This window comes from Tamandua tetradactyla, chromosome 16 (assembly GCF_023851605.1).
Source record: "Tamandua tetradactyla isolate mTamTet1 chromosome 16, mTamTet1.pri, whole genome shotgun sequence".
Taxonomy (NCBI): domain Eukaryota; kingdom Metazoa; phylum Chordata; class Mammalia; order Pilosa; family Myrmecophagidae; genus Tamandua; species Tamandua tetradactyla.
In genome coordinates, this window is record NC_135342.1 from 47,291,630 (window position 1) to 47,306,365 (window position 14,736).

Consider the following 14,736-nt stretch of genomic DNA (forward strand, 5'->3'; position numbering starts at 1 on the left):
AAAACTACAGACCAATCTCCCTAATGAACGTAGATGCAGAAATTCTCAACAAAATATTAGCAAACTGAAACCAATGACACATTAAAAGAATTATACATCACAACCCAGTGGTTTATACCAGGAGTATAAGAGTGGTTCAACATTAGAAATCAATCAGTGTAATACAGCACATCAAAAAAACATAAAGGAAAAAAAACACAAGATCATATCAATAGATGCTGAAAAAACATTTGACAAAATTCATCATTTTCTGATAAAAACACTTCAAAAGGTAGGAATCAAAGGAAACTTCCTCAGTTATCATAAAGGGCATATATAAAAAACCCATAGCTAGCATCATACTCAACAGAGAGAGATTGAAAGCATTCCCTCTAAGACTGGGAACGAGACAAGGATGCCCATTGTCACCACTGTTATTTAACAATATACTAGAAGTTTTAGCTATAGCAATCAGGCAGGGGAAAGGAATAAAAAGCATCCAAATAGAAAAGGAAGAAGTAAAACTTTCATTATTTGCAGATGACATGATCCTATACTTGGAAAATCTTAGGAAATCTATGACAAGGCTATTTGAACTAATACATTCAGCAAAGTGGAGGTATACAAGATGAATGTACAAAAATCAGTAATGTTTCTATAGACAAGTAATGACCTAACTGAGGAGACAATTAAGGAAAGAATTCCATTCAAAATAGAAACTTAAAGAATCAAATATCTAGGAATAAACTTAACCAGAGGTGTTAGGGACTTGTAAACACAAAACTACAAAATATTGCCAAAAGAAATCAAAGACGATCTGAATAGATGGAAAGACATTTCATGGTCATGGTTAGGAAGATTGAATGTTGACAAGATGTGAATTTTACGCAAACTGGTCTACAGATTTAATGTAATACCAATCAAAATTCCAACAACCTACTTTGAAGACTTGGAAAACCTTGTTATCAAATTTATTTGGAAGGAAAAGAGACCTTGAATAGTGAAAGATATCCTCAAAAGTAAAAGCAGAATGGGAGGACTAACACTTCCTAACTTTTAAACTTCTTAGAAGGCCACAATGGTGAAAATAGCATGGTATCAGCACAAATATAAAAGTATTGATAAATGGAACTGAATCAAGAGTATGTGGATAAACCACCAAATCTATGGTCAACTGAGATTCAACAAGTCCCCCAAATTCTCTGAACTAGGACAGAATAGTATTTTCTATAAATGGGCATGGGAGGCCTAAAGAATGAAAGACAACCCCTACCTTACACCCTATTCAAAAATTAATTCAAAATGGTACAAAGACCTAAATATAAGAGCCAGTACCATAAAACTTCTAGAAGAAAACATGGGGAGACATCTTCAAGATCTAGTGAAAGGAGGTAGTTTTAAAACTTTACACCCAAAGCACAAGCAGCAAAAGAAAAAACAGTTAAATGGGAACGTCTCAATATGAAAAGCATCTGTGCCTCAACGGACTTTGTGAAAAAGGTGTAGAGGCAGCCAACTGATAGGAGAAAATATTTGGAAACCACATATCGAATAAAGTTTGACCGCATATGTACATAAAGAAATTACACAACTCAACAACAAAAGAACAAACAACCCAGTTATATAGTGGGCAGAGGATATCTATAGACATTTGACATTTCTCTGAAGAATGAATACAAATGGCTAAAAAACACATGAAAAGATGTTCATCTTCATTAGCTGTAAGGGTAATGCAGATAAAGACAATGAGATATCACCTCTGTTATAGTTTGTAAGCTGCTGAAATGCAATATAACAGAACTGGAAGGGCTTTTTAAAAAGGGAATTTAATACATTACAAGTTTATAGTTCTAAGGAAGTGAAAGTGTCCAAAATTAAGGCACCAATAAGAGGTTACCTTCACTCAAGAAAGGCTTATTGGTCAGGAATACCTCTGTCAGTCATGTTACTGGCATCTGCAGGTCCCTTGCTCCTGAGCTCTGTTGCTTTCAGCCTCTGTTCCTTTGGGGTTCCCCAATTTGCTTCTCTGGGGCTGGTTTTCATCTCCTGGCTTCATTTGGCTTTCTCTAGGTTCTGGCTTGCTTAACATCTCATGGTGATATCTGCTGGGCTCTAAATACCTCCAGATATTCATGTCTCTGTTCCCTGAAGCAACTGTTCTCCAAGTGTCTACAGCTGCTGTCTCTGTCAGCTCTGAAGCTTTTGTCATTACTGGTTCTCTCCAGAATGTTTCCTCTTTTAAACAATTCCAGTAAGCTAATCAAGGCCCACCTGGAATGGGTGGAGTCACATCTCCATCTAATCAAAGGTCACACCCACAGTTGGGTGTGTCATGTCTCTCCATGGAGATAATCTAATCACGTTTCCACTCTACAGTGCTGAATAGGTATTAAAAGAAATGGCTGCTCCCACAAGATTGAATCAGGATTAGCACATGGCTTTTTTTGGAGTACATAATACCTTCAAACCAACACAGCCTCACACTAGAAGAATGGCTGCTATTAAACAGAAAACTACAAATTTTGGAGAGGATATGGGGGAATTGGAACACTTATTCACTACTATTGGGAAAGTACAATGGTACAGCCACTATGAAAGATAGTGTGGTGATTCCTCAGAAAACTAAATATCAAACTGCCCTATGACCTGACCATTCCAATACTCGGTATATACCCAGAGGAGCTGAAATCACATGACACGAACAGACATTTGCACACTGATGTTCATAATGGTACTAGTTACAATTGCCAAAAAATGGAAACAATCCAAGTGCCCATCAATAGATGAGTAGATAAACAAAATATGGTATATACAAAATGTGGTAAAACAGCTGATGGAATATCATGCAGCAGTATGGCGAAATGAGGTTCTGAAACGTATGGCAACATGGATGAACCTCAAGGACATAATGCTGAGTGAAATAAGCCACAGAAGGATAGATACTGTATAATTTCACTATTATGACTTTCAGAGGCTTTCAATGTAGATTATGGGGGACTTAGAGTTATCCAGAAGCTAGAGATAGGTGAATGGTTGCCGGTAAGGTTGAACTTAATTGTAAGAGAACAATTAGAAGTGATGATAGTTTATGACTTGGGTAATAAGTAAATATCATGTTGAAGGAGACTGTGATTAAAAGGGATTGTATACCTTCTGATTAACTCTACAATGATGTTATTATATGAACTATGTCAAAGGTTTGATCTGGTACAGAGTCAGTAATAGAGGGGATAAAGGGGTAAAACTAATATTGCATGCTGTGGGCTATAGCTAATAGGAAGACATAAAAAGTAACAGCAATATCAGGCTTATAATTGGAGGGGAGGAACAAGAGATAGCAGGAAGTTTGGATTTGATATTTGTGAGGCTATATTTATCAGTTGTATATCTGGACCAATGAAAACTATAGAATTGAGCGTGCTCATGATGGTACAACTGAGTAGGACATTGTGAGACATGGATTGTTTATTTCGGACATTATCGATGGTGCCCAATAGATGGATGGGGCTGAAGGGCACAATGACTAAGGAACAAGATGTCAGACTGTGATGTATACATCTGATGGAATTTCATGCAACTACAAAAAGGAACAAATCCTGAGGTACGCAATGTAGTGGATGAACCTTAGGGACATTGTGCTGTGCAAAATAAGCCAGAAAGAAAAGAACAAATATAGTATGGTCTTTTTCAGAAATAGTTATAAGAAAACTGGAACCTAGGAGATAGGGTAAGATGGCGGCTTAGTGAGGTGTGGAGTTTAGTTTGTCCTCCAGAGCAGCTAGTAAATGGCCAGGAACAATACAGAATAACTGCTGGAGCTACATCAGTGACTGGACACACAGTATACACCAGTCTGGACAAGCTGGACTGGCTGAGACTGCACACAGAACTGTAAGTCCCCCAAGCCCCACAGGCTGGTGCCCCTCCTCCATAGGCATGGCAGCCTGGTTCCCAGAGGGAAAAGGAAATACCTTTACTAGCAGCAAGGGCTTAGATCAACCATGTGCCACTTGCAGAATTAATTAACAAATTCTGACTACTGAGATTAGGCTCCCAACCCAGAGAAGCCTGGAATAAGCATTAAAAATACTAGGAGTTTTTGCCCCTATAGAGAGGGGGTGGGGCTGATGGAAAAATAAAAAAATAAAAAACAGGTTTTTTGAGATGGACAGCACAAAATACTGCAAAAGGACCAGAGCCAGGGTTCTAGGAAGTGACGGAATAGAGTGTTCTGGGAAGATTGCAGAATAGGATCGATTGTCTTCACTCCAGCTCCAAGGAACAGCTAGAGAAGAGACAGGAAGGTGACTGAGACAGCAATTCCAGGGTGTAAGTGACTGGGAAGGGTCTTCTACACCACATTGGGAGGCCCTGGCTAGAAAGCTGAAGAACTGAGATACAGAGAACCAGAGAACCTCTAGCTGGTGCAAACAGCCTAATGTGCCCCTTTCCAAACAGAAGCCAGGAGCCCTCAGGAGTGCATGGATGGGGAAACTAGGACTAGGAATGTTCTACCTCTGTGTCCCCTAAGCTGCATCCTGCTTCTGTGCTCCAAGGACTGCTTGAGCCTGTACCACATACCCACAGCTGCTGTGCCTTGCCTCTACAACCCTGCAACCTGCACCCCATTCTCAAAGGCACCAGTGTTGCACCCCAAACCTGTGCCTGTATGCTGTACTGCATCACTACACTGTTGTGCCCCCGCCCAGTATCATGCTCCACATCCATCCCTCAAATAAGTTTTAGACTACTGAAGACAATCAATTTACAAAGTAAACCAATCAAGATATTACATGTCATGAAAACAACAGAAGATAACTAAGCATATCAAGATGCAGACAGGGGCCAGGCCCCAATCAAGGTCCCAGGTCTTATTGCCGGAAAGATTTTGATGATGAGAAAGTAGGTAGACGTCAACAGAGGCGGCTTAGTGAGGTGTGGAATTTAGTTCATCCTCCAGAGCTGCTAGTAAATAGCCAAGAACAGTACAGAACAACTGCTGGGGCCACATCAGTGACCCAGACACACAACATACCCCAGTCTGGACAAGCTGCACCAGCTGCAATCCCACCTAGAACTGTAAGTCCTCTAAGCTGCTGAGGCTGGCACCCCTCTCCACAGGCTGATTTCCAGAGGGGAAAGGAAAGAGACTTTACTAGCAGCAGGGGCTGAGCTCAGCCAACCTCCAATTGTGGAATTTATTAACAAATTCTGACTACTGAAAATAGGCCCCCGGCTCAAATAAACCTCAAATAAAAGCTAAAGGTTCTAGTTTTTGCCCTGGCCAAGAGGGGACAGGGCTGATGGGGAAAAAAACAAACAGGATTTTTGGATCGGTCAGCACGAAATACTTGAAAAGGTTTGGACCCTAAAAAACAGTGGGAACATACAGGACCTGGAGATATATAGAGCAATGTACCAACTTAAGCTCTTCATTAACAAACCCAGGAACAGGAGTCCTGCTGTGAAAAGGATTTTTTTTTTCTACTGCTTAACTGCTCAATAAATACAACTTAAGGGTTCTCAGCCTCCCAACTTCCCCAGGTAAGGGCGGAATTAAGCTTATCTGAGAGACAAAGAGGCTGGTCACTTGAAAGAATTGAATTCCCTGGAGGCTGGGCCTTCCAGCAGCACAGGGGTGGGGCCCAGCTCAGGTGGAATCCCTCCCTCAAGGGATTCAGACCCCAGGGACTGGAAAAGTGAAGCAATTAAAGCCAACCTACAACCTCTACTCTGTCTCAACCACGCCCCCAGCATGGAGAGTCTGCAGAAGTTAAAGATACCGCATCACTTTCTGCTGGTGGGACCTGCAGGCAGAAAAGCACCACATACTGGGTAGGACAGGAAAAACACAGAGTTTAGAGGATTTGTGGGAAAGTGTGTCAACCTGCTGGGTATTACCCTCAGGGAATACTAATGCAGGTGGCCCTTTCCTCCTCAGAGGCCAGTCTGGTCTGGGAAAATCTGACTGGGGTCTATAATATCTAAGTAGACCCTTCTAAGAAAAAAAGGGTGGGGAGGGGGGCTCCATACAGGCCGGGCCAAAAAACAAGAAAACAAGAACTGAAAAATTCTGATCCGTTAAACAAAACCTATGCTAGAGTTCTAGAATAAGCTGAACTGTCAAAGAACAAATAGAGACAAAGCCATCCAGCAAGAAAATCCTAGGTAAGAAAGTAAAAACAATCTCCAGAATAAACTAAGGAAATTAAATGCCTAGACGCCAGCAAAAAATAATGAGTCAAACTAGGAAAACTGAAGATAGGGTCCAGTCAAAGGAACAAACCAACAATTCAAATGAGATACAGGAGTTGAAACAATTAGTTCATGATCTTTGAGCAGACATGGAAAATCTCATCAAAAATCAAATCAGCGAATTGAAGGAGTATATAAAGAAGGCAATGGGTGAACAAAAAGAAGAAATTGAAAGTCTGAAAAAACAAATCACAGAACTTATGGGAATGAAAGGCACAGTAGAAGAGATGAAAAAAACAATGGAAACCTACAATGTTAGATTTCAAGAGGCAGAAGAAAGGATTAGTGAACTAGAGGGCAGGACATCAGAAATCCAACAAGCAAAAGAAAATACAGGGAAAAGAATGGAAAAATACAAGCAGGGACTCAGGGAATTGAATGACAACATGAAGTGCACAAATATATGTGTTGTGGGTGTCCCCAAAAGAGAAGAGAGGGGAAAAAGAGGAGAAAGTCTAAGGAAGGAAATTATCACTGAAAATTTCCCACCTCTTCTGAATGACTTAAAATTACAGATCCAGGAAGTGCAACATACCCCAAACACAGCAGATCCAAATACACATGCTCCAACACACTTACTAATCAGAGTGTCAGATGTCAAAGACAAAGAGTGAATTTTGAAAGCCGCAAGACAAAAGCAATCCATCACATACAAGAGAAGCCAAATAAGACTATGCATAGAGCATCAAGTAGATATCTTCTTGTTATTCAAGATGTAATGCAGAGGTTGGAGGAAACTGCCTGAAAATGTAGAGCTGTGTTCCAGTAACCATGTTTCTTGAGGATGATTGAATAATGATATAGCTGTCACAGTGTTACTGTGTGATTGTGAAAACCTTGTGTCTGATGCTCCTTTTATCTACCTTGTCAACAAAGGAGTAGAACATATGGAATAAAAATAAATAATAGGGGGAACAAATGCTAAAATAAATTTAGTTTGAAATGCTAGTGATCAATGAAAGTGAGGGGTAAGGGGGGTGGTAGGTATAATCTTTTTTTTTCTTTCCTGTATTCGTTTTATTTCTTTTTCTATTGTCTTTTTCTTTTTCTGAATTAATGCAAAATGGTCTAAGAAATGATGAATATGCAACTAAGTGATGATATTGTGAATTAGTGATTATATACATCGATGTTTTATTTGGTTTCTTAATTTTTTAATTAATAAATAAATTTTTTAAAAAAAGACTATGCGTAGATTTCACAGCAGAAAACATGGAGATGAGAAGACAGTGCTATGATGTATTTAAGATTCTAAAAGAGAAAAAACTGCCAACCAAGAATTCTGTATCCAGCAAAATGTCCTTCAAAAATGAGGGGGAAATTAAAATTAAATCACTGAGAATTTGTGACAAAGAGACCAGCTCTACAAGAACTAATAAAGGGAGCACTAGAGGCAGATAGGAAAAGACAGGCGAGAAAGGTGTGGAGAAGAGTGTAGAAATGAAGACTATCAGTAAAGGTAAAAATAAGAAAAAATAGATATGACATGTAAAATTCAAAAGGCAAAATCGGAGAAGAAAATACTGCCCATACAGTAATAACACTAAATGTTAATGGATTCAACTTCCCAATCAAAAGACATAGACTGGCAGAAAGGATTACAAAACAAGACCCAACTATGTGCCATCTGCAGGAGATGCATTTTAGACCAAGGACGAATATAGGTTAAAAGTGAAAAGTTGAGAAAAGATATTTAATGCAGACACAATCAGAAAAGAACAGGAGTAGCTATACTAAAATCCAACAAATTAGCCTTCAAATGTAAAACAATTAAGAGACAAAGAAGGACACTATGTATTAATAAAAGGAACGATTCAACAAGAAGACATAAAAATCATAAATATTTATGCACTGAGCCAGAATGCTCCAAAATACATGAGGCAAACACTGAAAAGAAAAATAGACATCTCTACTGTAATGGTTGGAGACTTCAATTCCCCACTCTCATCATTGAATAGAACATCAAGACCGTGGATCAATTAAAAAAAACCAGAATTTGAATAATACAGTAAACAAACTAGACTTAACAGACATTTATAGAACATCACACCCTACAACAGCAGGATACACTTTTTCTCAAGTGCTCATGGATCATTCTCAAGGATAGACCATATGCTGGGTAGAGAAGCAAGTCTCAATAAGTTTTAAAAGAGTGAAATCATACAAAACACTTTCTTGGATCATACAGGAATGAAGTTGGAAATCAATAACAGGCAGAGGGCCAGAAAATTCACAAATATATGGAGGCTCAACAACACACTCATAAATAACCAGTGGGTCAAGGAAGAAATTACAATAGAAATCAGTAAATATTTTGAAGCATATGAAAATGAAAACACAACATATCAAAATTTATGGGATGCAGCAAAGGCAAGTGCTAAGAGGGAAATTTATTACCCTAAATGCCTATATGGAAAAAAAGAGCAGAAATTGAGGAATTAGCTCTTCACTTGGAAGAACTAGAGAAAAAACAGCACACTAACCCCAGAGTAAGCAAAAGGAAAGAAATAATGAAAATTAGAGCAGAAATAAATGAAATTGAGAACATGAAAACAAGAAAATTAAGAAAACCAGAAGTTGGTTCTTTGAGTAAATCAATAAAATCAATGAGCACCTAACAAGATTGACAGAAAGAGAACGAGAGAGGAAACAAAATCAGGGAAGAGGAAACATAACCACTGGCCCCACAGAAATAAAGGAGATAATGAAGGGATACTATGAACAACTTTATGCTAATAAACTAGACAACATAGATGAATGGACAGTTTCCTAGAAAGGCATGAACAGAGGAACTGTAGCATCAGAAAGATGGCGGAGGAAGAGCCAAGAAGAAAGATCCCTTTGGTTCCAGAAAATCTCCTGAAAGAGAGGAAGGCTTATCAGGCCCTCAAAGCCACCCAGGTAAAGTAGGCATTTTTGGAAAAGAAGCAGAGGAAAGGGAAACAGTTCAGGTTTAAGCAACTGGAATCATTCTTAATTGATTCTTGGCAGCAGCAACATGACAAGATGTGCCTCAAATGGCTAGAAGTGAAATGTCATGGCTTAGAAATGCCAGATGAACGAACATTCCTTGGCCTTTGTAATATGCAACCGAAGGGTCAGTGGGATAAGTTTACTGGTGCAGAGAACCAGAGACTTCGCTTGAGGAAGGTTTTCAGTGGTGAATTTGTGAAAGTGATCCCCACAACCCTGAAAATGCTGCATATAGTGGAATTTACGTGACCTGGGGATTTCCAAATCTGAAGTCTGTCTGGGAACTTATCCTGAAACTTGGAGAAGACAAGGTCAAGAATAAGAAAATCCTATTGATAGACAATACAGTATTTGAAGAGCATGTGGAGAGGCTTATCTCACTCAGCATAATGTCCTTAAGGTCCATCCATGTTGTTACATATTTTATAACTTTATTCTGTCTTACAGCTGCATAATATTCCATCGTATGTGTATACCACAGCCTGTTTAGCCACTCATCTGTTGATTGACATTTGGGCTGTTTCCATCTCTTGGCAGTTGTAAGTACTGCTGCTATAAACACTGGTGTGCAAATGTCCATTTGTGTATTTGCCCTCACATCCTCTGAGTAGATACCTAGCAATGGTATTGCTGGATCATATGGCAATTGTATACTTAGCTTCCTGAGGAACTGCCAAACTGCCTTCCACAGCAGTTGTACCATTTGACATTCCCACCAACAGTGGATAAGTGCGCCTCTTCCTCCACATCTTGTCATTTTCTGTTTTATTGATAATGGCCATTCTGGTGGGTGTGAAATGATATCTCATTATGGTTTTGATTTGCATTTCCCTAATAGCCAGGGAAGTTAAGCATCTTTTCATGTGCCTTTTGGCCATTTGTATTTCCTCTTCTGAGAAGTGTCTGTTCAAGTCTTTTTCCCATTTTGTAAATGCATTGTCTGTCTTTTTGTTGTTGAGTTGAACAATCTCTTTATATATTCTGGATACTAGACTTTTATCTGATATATTGTTTCCAAGTGCTGTCTCTCATTGTGTAGGCTGTCTTTTTACTTTCTTGACGAAGTTCTTTGATGCACAAAAGTGTTTAATTTTGAGGACTTTCCATTTATTTATTTATTTCTTCAGTGCTCATGCTTTGGGTGTAAGGTCTAGGAAAACGTCTCCTGTTATAAGATTTATCAGATATTTCCCTACATTTTCTTCTAAATGTTTTATGGTCTTAGATCTAATGTTTAGGTCTTCAATCCATTTTCAGTTAATTTTTGTATAGGGTGTGAGATATGGATCCTCTTTCATTCTTTTGCATGTGGATATCCAGTTCTCTAGGCACCATTTATTGAAGAGACGGTTCTGTCCCAGGTGAGTTGGCTTGACTGCCTTATCAAAGATCAATTGTCTGTAGATGTGAAGGTATATATCTGAACACTCTATTTGATTCCATTGGTCAGTGTTCTAGTTTGCTAGCTGCCAGAATGCAATATACAAGGAATGGAATGGCTTTTAAAAAGGGGAATTTAATGAGTTGCTAGTTTACAGTTCTAAGGCCAAGAAAATGTCCCAATTAAAACAAGTCTATAGAAATGTCCAATCAAAGGTATCCAGGGAAAAATACCTTGGTTCAAGAAGGCCGATGAAATTCAGGGTCTCTCTCTCATCTGAGAAGACACATGGTGAACACAGTCATGGTTTCTCCCTTAGCTGGAAGGGCACATGGTGAGCATAGCACCATCTGCTAGCTTTTTCTCCTGGCTTCCTGTTTCATGAAGCTCCTTGGGAGGCATCTTCGTTCTTCATCTCCAAAGTGCTGGCTGATGGACTCTCTGTTACATGGTGCTGCAGCATTCTCTGCTCTCTCTGAATCTCCTTCATTCTCCAAAATGTTTCCTCTTTTATAAAGGACTCCAGAAACTAATCAAGACCCACACAAATGAGTGGAGACATGCCTCCCCTAATCCATCTTAACAACCACTCTTGATTGGGTTACATCTCCAGGGAGATTATCTAATTACAAATGCAAACATACAGTATTGAATAGGGATTATTCTGCCATTATGAAATGGGATTTTGATTAAAACATGACTTTTCTAGGGTCCATATATCCTTTCAAACCAGCATAGTCAGTATATCTATCTTTAGGCCAGTACCATGCTTCATAATACGCCTTTAAAGTCAGGTAGCATGAGACCTCCGACTTCATTTTTCTTTCTCAGGATACTTTTAGCTATTTGGGGCACCCTGCCCTTCCAGATAAATTTGGTTATTGGTTTTTCTATTTCTGAAAAGTAAGTTTTTGGGATTTTAATTGGTATTGCATTGAATCTGTAAATCAATTTAGGTAGAATTGACATCTTAAGTATATTTAGTTTTCTAATCCATGAACACAGTATGCCCTTCCATTTATTTAGGTCTTCTGTGATTTATTTTAACAATTCCTTGTAGCTTTGTCTGTTATAAGTCTTTTGTCTCTTTTAGTTAAATTTATTCCTAAGTATTTTATTCTTTTGGTTGCAATTGTAAATGGAATTTTTTTCTTGATTTCCCCCTCAGATTGTTCATTACTAGTGTATAGAAGAACTACAGATTTTTGAGCATTGATCTTATAACCTGCCACTTTGCTGTACTACTATACTCATTTATTAGCTCTGGTAGTTTTGCTGTGGACTTTTCAGGATTTTTGACATATGACATCATATCGTCTGCAAACAGTGAGAGTTTTGCTTTTTCCTTAACAATCTGAATGCCTTGTATTTCTTTTTCTTGTCTAATTGCTCTGGCTAGAACTTCCACACAGTGTTGAATAACAGTGGTGATAGTGGACATCCTTGTCTTGTTCCTGATCTTAGGGGGAAAGTTTTCAGTTTTTCCCCATTTAGGATGATGTTAGCTGTGGGTTTTTCATATATTCCCTTTATATGAGGAGGTTCCCTTCTATTCCTATCCTTTGAAGTGTTTTCAACAGGAAAGGATGTTGATTGTGTCAGATGCCTTTTCTGCATCAATCGAGATGATCATGTGGCTTTTCTGTTTTGAGTTGTTGATATGGTGTATTATATTAATTGATTTTCTTTTGTTGAACCATCCTTGTATACCTGGGATGAATCCTATTTGGTCATGGTGTATAATTCTTTTACTATGCTGTCGGATTCAATTTGCAAGAATTTTGTTGAGGATTTTTGCATCTGTTTATAAGAGAGATTTGGTCTGTAGTTTTCTTTTTTTGTAGTATCTTTGTCTGGCTTTGGTATGAGGATGATGTTGGCTTTGAAGAATGGGTTAGGTAGCTTTCCCTCCTCTTCAATTTTTTTGAAGAGTTGATGTTTTCCTTTTTCATCTCCAAATGTCTCTGGCAGCATGAGCTCTCTGCTTCGTGGCTCTTTCAGAAATACTTGTTTCTTTTAAAGGATTCCAGCAAACTAAGACCCACCTGGAATGGGTCACATCTCCCTCTGTTCAAAATTTAATACCCACAATTGGATGAGTCACATCTCTATGGAATAATCTAATCAAGTCTCCAACATACAGTACTGAATAGGGTTTAGAAGAAACAGCTGCCTCCAGGAGATGGATCAGGATTTAAATGTGGCTTTTCTAGGGTACATAATTCTTTTAAACTAGCATACCTGTTATATACATAAAATAGAATAATGTTCAGCCATGAAAAAAGAATGATGTTCTCACTCAAAATAATGCTACAAAATAGATGAACTTTGAAAACATGCTAAATGAAATAAGCCAGATACGAAAAGCCAGATATTACATGACTTCATTTTCATGAAATAGCTAGAATAAAAAGACAAAGTCATTTTGAAGTTAGCAGGAGCTGGGGAGAGAGGGGTTGGGGATTTATTGCTTAATTGGTACAGAGTTTCTGTTTGGGGTGATGAATTTTTGGTAATGGACAGTGGTGACAGTGCACAAAATTGTGAATATAATTTCTGCCCCTGAATTGTGCATTTAAGAATGCTTAAATTATGTTGCATTTCTTAGCACACCTTTTTTTTTTTTAATTTTTTTATTAATCAAAAAAAAGAAAAGAAATTAACACAACATTTAGAAATCATTCCATTCTACACATGCACTCAGTAATTCTTAGTATCATCACATAGATGTATGATCATCATTTCTTAGTACATTTGCATCGATTTAGGAAAAGAACTAGCAAAACAGCAGAAAAAGATATAGAATGTTAATATAGAGAAGAGAATTAAAATAATAATACTAATAATATATATATATATAAAAAGGAAAAAGAAAAAAACAAAAAAGATACAAACACACAAACAAACAAACAAAAAACCATATTTCAGGTGCAGCTTCATTCAGTGTTCCAACCTAGTTACATTACACTTAGGTATTATTGTGCTGTCCATTTTTGAGTTTTTGTATCTAGTCCTGTTGCACAGTCTGTATCCCTTCAGCTCCAATTACCCATTATCTTACCCTGTTTCTAACCCCTGCTGGTCTCTGTTACCAATGATATAGTCCAAGCTGATTCTCGAATGTCGGTTCACATCAGTGGGACCATACAGTATTTGTCCTTTAGTTTTTGGCTAGACTCACTCAGCATAATGTTCTCTAGGTCCATCTATGTTATTACATGCTTCATAAGTTTAGTCTGTCTTAAAGCTGCATAATATTCCATCGTAGGTATACGCCACAGTTTGTTTAGCCACTCGTCTGTTGATGGGCATTTTGGCTGTTTCCATCTCTTTGAAGTTGTAGATAATGCTGCTATAAACACTGGTGTGCAAATGTCCGTCTGTGTCTTTGCCCTTAAGTCCTTTGAGTAGATACCTAGCAGTGGTATTGCTGGGTCGTAATCCATTCTGCCATTCTATGTCTTTTGATTGGGGAATTCAGTCCATTAACTTTTAGTATTATTACTGTTTGGATAATATTTTCCTCTACCATTTTGGCTTTTGTATTATATATATCATATCTGATTTTCCTTCTTTCTACACTTTACTCCATACCTCTCTCTTCTGTCTTTTCGTATCTGACTCTAGTGCTCCCTTTAGTATTTCTTGCAGAGCTGGTCTCTTGGTCACAAATTCTCTCAGTGACTTTTTGTCTTTAAATGTTTTAATTTCTCCTTCATTTTTGAAGGACAATTTTGCTGGATATAGGAGTCTTGGTTGGCAGTTTTTCTCTTTTAGTGATTTAAATATATCATCCCACTGTCTTCTAGCTTCCATGGTTTCTGCTGAGAAATCTACACATAGTCTTATTGGGTTTCCCTTGTATGTGACAGATTGTTTTTCTCTTGCTGCTTTCAAGATCCTCTCTTTCTCTTTGACCTCTGACATTCTAACTAGTAAATGTCTTGGAGAATGCCTATTTGGGTCTATTCTCTTTGGGGTGTGCTGCACTTCTTGGATCTGTATATTTAGGTCTTTCATAAGAGTTGGGAAATTTTCAGTGATAATTTCTTCCATTAGTTTTTCTCCTCCTTTTCCCTTCTCTTCTCCTTCTGGGACACCCACAACACGTATATTTGTGCGCTTCATATTGTCATTCAGTTCCCTGA

At 38.2% G+C, this 14,736-nt stretch overlaps 1 protein-coding gene and 1 pseudogene across 1 annotated transcript in view; both read left to right on the forward strand.

The window, feature by feature from the left end:
• RBL2 (RB transcriptional corepressor like 2) overlaps positions 1–14,736 on the forward strand; it is a 113,746-nt gene that overhangs the window by 80,776 nt on the left and 18,234 nt on the right. The gene's annotated exons all lie outside the window — the stretch shown is intronic.
• On the forward strand, positions 6,004–11,593 carry LOC143659448 (ribosomal protein uL30-like pseudogene; annotated as a pseudogene).